We start from the raw sequence: 8,622 nt of genomic DNA on the forward strand, positions 1-8,622 counted from the left end.
ACATAGTATTTACCCCACAACCTTGACTGCAATACAAGAATGGCGCCGAAGAGGATGGCTGCCGTTTTACAGGCCTCTAACCAATCATGCTATTCTGTGTTTTTTTTCATTGTTTCTGCCACCATCTTATGACTGAAAACACCTTCTGGACATCAGAACAGCGATTCCTCAGCTCAGACAACCCCCTAAGGTCCATGCCCCGAGGAGATCTAATTAGCACAATAGTAAAATCCCCATAATCTGTCAGTTTTTAATGAATCAAAGGTGAAAGATTTACGGCTCCTCCCGGACCAGACCCAAATCCTCGTCATTCGTTTGAGGAGATGCCGATACAGCAAACAACAGTAAGGGGTGGTGGTCTGTCTATTTGTAAATAACAGCTGGTGCACAATCTAATGTTAAATAAGTCTTGAGGTTTTGCGCGTAAAGTACCTCATGATAAGCTGTAGACCACACTATTTACCAAGAGAATTATCTATTTTTATAGCTGTCTATTTACCACCGCAAACCGATGCAGGCACTGAGACCACAAACAAGATAATGCTCACCCAGAAGCGGCACTCCTAGTGGCCGGGGACTTTAATGCAGGAAAACTTCTGTTTTACCGGATTTCTACCAGCATGTCACATGCGCAACCTAAATAAATAAACTCTTGACCACCTTTACTCCACACAGAGATGCGTACAAAGCTCTCCCTCAATTTGGCAAATCTGACCATAATTCTATGATTCCTGCATACAAGTAAAAACTAATGCAGGAAGTGGTCAGATGACACGGATGCTAAGCTACAGAACTGTTTGGCTAGCACAGACTGGAATATGTTCCGGGATTCATCCGATGACATTGAAGAGTATGCTTCATCAATAAGTGCATTGACGACGTCGTCCCCTCAGTGACCGTACGTACATCCCAACCAGAAGCCATGAATTCATGCAACATCTGCACTGAGCTAAACGTCTAGAGCTGCCGCTTCAAAGAGTGGGACACTAATCCGGATGCTTATAAGAAATCCTGCTATGCCCTCCAACAAACAAGCAAAGCGTCAATACAAGACTAAGATTGAATCCTACTACACCGGCTCGGACGCTCGTCGAATGTGGCAGGGAGCTGTCCAGTGACGCGAGCCTACCAGACCAGCTAATGCCTTCTATGCTAGCTTCTAGGCAAGCAACACTGAACCATGCATGAGCGCACTAGCTGTTCCGGACAACTGTGTGATCACGCTCTCCATACCTAATGTGAGAAAGATCTTTAAACGGATCAACATTCACAAGGCCGCAAGGCCAGACGGATTACCAGGACGCATCCACTGACCGCCTGGCAAGTGTCTTCACTGACATTTTTAGCCTCTCCCTGACCGAGTCTATAATACCTACATTTTTCAAGCAGACTACCATAGTCCCTATGCCCAAGGAAACGAAGGTAACCTGCCTAAATTACTAACGTCTGTAGCCATGAAGTGCTTTGAAAGGCTGGTCATGGGTCACAACACAATCATCCCGGAAACCCTAGACCCACTACAATTTTCATACTGCCCCAACCTCTGTTGCACTCCACACTGCCCGTTCCCAACTGGACAAAATGAACACCTACATGAGAATTCTGTTCGTTGACTGCAGCTCAGTGTTCAACACTACAGTGCCCACAAAGCTCATCACTAAGCTAAGGACCCTGGGACTAAACACCTTCTGCAACTGGACTTCCTGACGGCCCGCCCCCAGGTGGTAAGGGTGGGCCACACTGATCCTTAACACAGGGACCCCTCAGGTGTGCGTGCTTAGTCCCCTTCTGTACTTCCTGTTCACCCACGACTCCAACACCATTAAGTTTGCAGACGACAACGGTGGTAGACCTGATCACCGACAATGATGGGACAGCCTATAGGGAGCAGGACAGAGACCTGGCAGTATGGTGCCAGGACAACAACCTCTCCCTCAGCGTGAGCAAGACAAAGGGGCTAATTGTGGACTACAGTAAAAGGAGGGCCGAGCACACCGCCATTCACATCTACGGGGCTGTAGTGGAGCGGTTCGAGAGCTTTAAGTTCCTTGGTGTGTTTGGACTGAGTTTGTTAGTGATGTGGACACTAAGATAGTAGTGAAGAGGGCATGACAATTCCTATTCCCCCTCAGGAGACTGAAAATATTTATTTGGCTTAGATCCTCAAAAAGGTTCTACAACTGCACCATCAAGAACATCCTGACTAGTTGCATCACCGCTTGGTATGGCAACTGCAAGGCGCTACAGAGGGTAGTGCGAACGGCCCAGAACATCACTGGGGCCAAGCTTCCTGCCATCCACGACCTCTATACCAGGCGGTGTCAGAGGAAGGCCCTAAAAATGATCATACTCCAGCCACCCAAGTCAGACTGTTCTCTCTGCTACCGCATGGCAAAGTCTAGGTTTAAAAGGCTACTCAACAGCTTCTACCCCCCAAGCCATAAGACTGCTAAACAGTTAATCAAATGGCTACCCAGACTATTGGCTTTGACCACCTTTTTTTACATTGTTGCTACTCGCTGTTTATCTATTTTTAGCTAAATAAAATTTGAGATTTGATTTATAGGAGGCTCAATGGCTGGAATGGAAAGGTATCAAACATATGGAAACCACATTTGACTGTTCCATTCATGCCATTACAGTAAACCCGTCCTCCTAAAGCTCCTCCCACCAGCCTCAGTGATGAGACATACCGCTATCACCCCTTCCATATATTAAACCTGTGGTCATTGACCTCTTGTCATGTTGGTGAAGTTATTGTTTGTGGATAGGTTAAACAGTAACTGTACCTTCCAGAATGTTTGCAGAAGCTAAGGCATGTCAGTCATTTGACCACCCAAAGCAGAAGGTCAGTGCGAGCAATGATGTCCACACTAATGGTAAAATTTACACATTCCTAACTTGTATCCACATGGAGAAATTGGTCTTAAACATTTGTTATATTACATTTACTTTCCAATAATATTTTTGCAAGTAGTACACTTTGGCACTGAGTTAACCGAGCACGTGTGTCATTCGGCCAAATTTTAGACCTTGACCTATTTGCCCAATTAGGTGTGTATCACTCATTTGTCATCTTGGATTATCTCCAACTCTGCACTAAGAATTATACATAATATACAGTATAATCCTTCTTTGAATTAAAGTCTGCAGCCATTGCTGTACAGCTATTGGGCCAAAAAAAAAAAAAAAAAAGTATGTAAGTACATTTTGAAATGGATTGCTGTCAGTTCAAAGCTTATTTAATGTCATTAATTAATATGTTAGGTGAAGTGCAAAGGGCAGGACTGTGTCCTTTGTGCAGGAGGATATGTTTTGTTCTTACACATGTCAGGGCGGCAATGTGCTGGTGAGAGAGATGTTTGCTTTTTATGCTACGTACATTGAAGAATGCATCTGAATTTTCCTAAAATGTAGTACATTTGTTTGTCGCAAAATAGCTAATTCGTCTAGACTAGTAGGTATGTCATTTAGACTTTGCATGTCTTTCACTACTTGACATATTTCAATTTCAGCTGACAATGGTGGTGCGGTGTCTACATAAATGCAATTTATGTAGACCACCTTGTACCTAGCCAATTGTACATATAGCTAAGCCTGGTACATCAAAAGTTGAAAGTTAGTGACCATAACTATTTTATGGGAGTGATTTAACTGAGTAAAGTATTACATAATTACAACATAGGCGTGGCCCTGTGCTTGTGGTGTACTAGCGTACGGGGAGGGTTAGGGTGAAGGTGTTTATCACCCAGCAAAACAGCTACAGTTGAAGTCGAAAGTTTACATACACCTTAGCCAAATACATTTACTCAGGTTTCACAATTCTTGACATTTAATCCTAGTAAAAATTCCCCGTCTTAGGTCAGTTAGGATCACCACTTTATTTTAAGAATGAAATGTCAGAATAATAGTAGTGATTTATTTCAGCTTTTATTTCTTTTCATCACATTCCCAGTGGGTCAGAAGTTTACATACCAAATACTAATTGAGTGTAGCATTGCCTTTAAATTGTTTAACTTGGTTAAAGCGTGTCGGGTAGCCTTCCACAATAAGTTGGGTGAATTTTGGCCCATTCCTCCTGACAGCTGGTGTAACTGAGTCAGGTTTGTAGGCCTCCTTGCTCACACACGCTTTTTCAGTACTGCCTACAAATTTTCTATTGGATTGGGGTCAGTGCTTTGTGATGGCCACTCCAATACCTTGACTTTGTTGTCCTTAAGCCATTTTGCCACAAGTATGCTTGGGGTCATTGTCCATTTGGAAGACCCATTTGCGACCAAGTTTTAACTTCCTGACTGATGTCTTGAGATGTTGCTACAATATATCCACATAATTTGACAACCTCATGATGCCATCTCATTTTGTGAAGTGCACCAGCATCCCCACAACATGATGCTGCCACCCCCGTGCTACACGGTTGGGATGGTGTTCTTCGGCTTGCAAGCCCCTTTTTCTTCCAAACATGACGATGGTCATTATGGCCAAACAGTTCTATTTCATCAGACCATTGTACTTTTTGGAGAAATGTCTTATCTTTGTCCCCATGTGCAGTTGCAAACCGTAGTCTGGCTTTTTTTAATGGCGGTTTTGGAGCAGTGGCTTCTTCCTTGCTGAGCGGCCTTTCATGTCGATATAGGACTCGTTTTACTGTGGATATGGATACTTTTGTACCCATTTCCTCCAGCATCTTCACAAGGTTCTTTTGCTGTTCTGGGATTGATTTGCACCAAAGCACGTTCATCTCTAGGAGACAGAACACGTCTCCTTCCTGAGCGGTATGACGGCTACGTGGTCCCATGGTGTTTGCACAGATGAACGTGGTACCTTCAATTGCTCCCAAGGATGAACCAGACTTGGAGTTCTACAAAATCTTTTCTGAGGTCTTGGCTGATTTTCTTTTGATTTTCCCATGATGTCAAGTAAAATGGCACGCCTTGAAATACATCCACAGCTGCACCTCCAATTGACTCAAATGATGTCAATTAGCCTATCGGAAGCTTCTAAAGCCATGACATAATTTTGTGGAATTTTCCAAGCTGTTTAAAGGCACAGTCAACTTAGTGTATGTAAACATCTGACCCACTGGAATTGTGATACAGTGAAATAAACTGTCTGTGAAAAATGACTTGTGTCATGCACAAAGTAGATGTCCTAACCGACTTGCCAAAACTATAGTTCGTTAACAAGAAATTTGTGGAGTGGTTGAAAAACGAGTTAATGACTCCAACCTAAGTGTATGTAAACTTCAACTGTACATGAACACTCCCTTTGGCATGATTTAATGTGAGAATTGTCAATCTGTCATCAATTACCTGAACATTTCAGTTAGAGACAAGGATAGACGGACACGGTGTCCAAGCGGCACCATTGGGAAAGAGGGACACAATCAAGCCAGACAGAATTTGGGAAACTGGTATCTTCCGTAGTTATGAGGGGCTCAGGTGCCCCTCAGACAGTGAGGAGGAACAGTAACAAGGTCAAAAAAAAAAAAAAACAGGAGCTGCAGGAGCCAATAGAAAAGGAACTACGACCAGCCGGCATAACTTATAAGAGAGACACGGCCCGAGCAGTGCAACAGAGGGTCAACAAGGGGGTGAGAGGCTACCCCAGCGACAGCAAGGGAGTCAGGGACTAAACTAACAGCAGTAACTGGGGCAGGAGCAACAAGGGAGTCAGGGACTACCCTCGAGACAGGGGGCAGTAGGGGTTTATTGAATGTACATCATATTAAAACAAATTACTTCTATTTGACAGTGATTGACCCAGCTGAGGGAGACAGAGTTACTAACAATCTACCTAACAGATAGCTACATGGATTGACGACCCACCTATCAAGCTAATATCAGCTAGATATTGTTGTATTAGTCAGTGCATAGTTAGCATTGTAAGAATGGTTGTAGATAAAAGTAATTTTGAGTAGCTTACCCGTTGGTAAGTTTGTAGTAGCTCCGCCTATTGACATTTGAGCAAGCCAATTGTATTCCTTCTATCCACAAGGCAGAGCTGCCCTAGGAACAAAGTTGACAACACTTTGTCAACGTGTGAGACTATTAGATGTGTAATTTGCACGCCGACCTGAGAAAGACAGCAATACACAATAGAGCCTCTAGTCGGTCGGTAGAGCTTGGCGAGTGCCGGAGGGAAGGAGGTTGAGATGTCGGAAGCAGAAGTGTTGTTTGAAGCTGAAAGTGTGTCGAGTACAGTTAGTGAGAAGAATGGGTGGACAACGGTGAAATTCAATAATGGAACAAAAAGAGCTAAAATTGTTGTGGAAAATTAGTCTGATTAATAGTCGCTTGTTGGAGTACTTTTTTTTGACAAGGATGTTCATTTGGTAAAACCTTTTTGAAGTCACAAGGATAGTGAAGGCGGCGCTGGGAAAACTGGATGCAGTCGATATCTAAAGGGCAAAAGGAGCATGTATTCTGGCTTGCAAATTAGCCTAGTGGTTAGAGCGTTGGGCCAGTAACTGAAAGGTTGCTGGATTGAATCCCCGTGCTGACAAGGTAAAAAGGTCATTTCATGTCATTCTGACCCTGAACATGGCAGTTAACCCACAGTTCCCCGGTAGGCTGTCATTGTAAATAATAATTTGTTTTTAACAATTAAAAAGTGGAAAGCTTTGATTTTCGGAGCGGGCATCGGTAAAAGGTGTTCTCTGGCGTCCCGGTTGGACATTGGAAATCAGTATCTTAGGCTAGACATTCCAGGAGTAATTAATGCATGTCGCTTGACCCGTACGGAGAATGAGAAAAGGAGTAACGTTTATCTGCATTATTGATGTATCTACTGGGAAATATAAGATACGCCGTGAGGTCATTCGTGCAAAATCGGATGCAATACAAGAAGTGTAAAAAGTTTGGCCTCGTGTCAGGTGTTTGCAGACGAAGCAATATGTTATTGAATAGTCAATGTAAAATGTTTCAACTTCACGGTGGGAACCACACATGCAAAGATTCGCCGTTCACCTACTCACAAAGACACAGCGGTTGGAACGATAAATCTCAAATTTGGACTCAAAGGACAGATTTCCACCGGTCTAAAGTCCATTGCTTGTGTTTTTTGGCCCAAGCAAGTCTTCTTATTATTGGTATCCTTTAGTAGTCGTTTCTTTGCAGCAATTCGACCATGAAGGCATGATTTCACAGTCTCCTCTGAACAGTTGATGTTGCGATGCCTGTTATTTGAACTTTGAAGCATTTATTTGGGCTGCAATTTCTGAGGCTGGTAACTAATGAACTTATCCTCTGCAGCAGAGGTAACTCTGGGTTTTCCTTTCCTGTGGCGGTCCTTATGAGAGCCAGTTTCCTCATAGCGCTTGATGGTTTTTGTGTCTGCACTTTCCGCATTGACTGACCTTCATATCATAAAGTAATGATGGCCTACCCCGGCCAAACCGTAACCCGGAGAACGCTGGGCCAATTGTGTGCCGCCCTATGGTACTCCTAATCACGGCAGTTTGTGATAAAGCATGTAGTGATGCCTCTAGCACGGAGATGCAGTGCCTTGCGCCACTCGGGATCCCGGCCTCACAAACGCAGACCATGTGTAATCACACCAGCCCAGGACCTCCACATCCGGCTTCTTCACCTGCAGGATTGTCAGAGAGGGGAGGGGTGGTGCTGAGGATTATTTGTATCTATAATAAAGCCATTTTGATTGGCTGGTCCTGGCTCCCCAATGGGTGGATCTAGGCCCTCCCAGGCCCACCCATGGCTGCGCCTCTGCCCAGACATGTGTAATCCATAGATTACGGCCTGATTTATTGCGTTTCTGTTTTTGTTCAGTATACTTGTGCATTTCGCCACCTGTGCGGGTGGGTAATATATATATATATATAGTACCAGTCAAAAGTTTGGACACACCTACTCATTCAAGGGTTTTTCTTTATTTTACATTGTAGAATAATAGTGTAGACAAACTATGAAATAACACACATGGAATCATGTAGTACTGCCAAATTCTCTAAAATGACAGTGGAGGCGGTTTATGGTAGAGCAATTAACATGGAAACGCTCTGGTGGACATTCCTGCTGTCATCATGCCAATTGCACATTCCCTCAACTTGAGGCCATTGTGTTGCGTGATAAAACTGCACATTTTTAGAGTGGCCTTTTATTGTCTCCAGCACAAAGTGCACCTGTGTAATGATCATGCTGTTTAATCAGTTTATTGATTTGCCACACCTGTCAGGTGGATGGATTATCTTAAAGGATAAAATGCTCAGGGAAGTAAACAAATTTGTGCACAAAATTTGAGAAATATGCTTTTTTTGTGCATACATTTCTGGGTTACTTTATTTCAATTCAAATTGTTGCGAACCCCATTTTATATACCAAAGAAGTGCCTCTAGCACAAATAGAACAATGAGACAGATATTTCACCAGATGTATAAATGTGAACCATAAGGTTGGCGTTTTCACTCACTACGAAATATGGTGATGAGAGGAAGCCCAATGGCCGGCAAGGGGAGAAGATGGGGCAAGATCGATTGACAGACATTTGGTCTCCATACAGTTTTCTGTTTCCAAAACTATAATGTAACAGTGGACTACCCTTTGCCAAAGTATAAAAAAGGGCGTTGTTTAGGAGAAGTGGGCGTTCCCTAATGGAAATATGCAA

This window comes from Salvelinus namaycush, chromosome 25 (assembly GCF_016432855.1).
Source record: "Salvelinus namaycush isolate Seneca chromosome 25, SaNama_1.0, whole genome shotgun sequence".
Classification (NCBI taxonomy): Eukaryota; Metazoa; Chordata; class Actinopteri; order Salmoniformes; family Salmonidae; genus Salvelinus; species Salvelinus namaycush.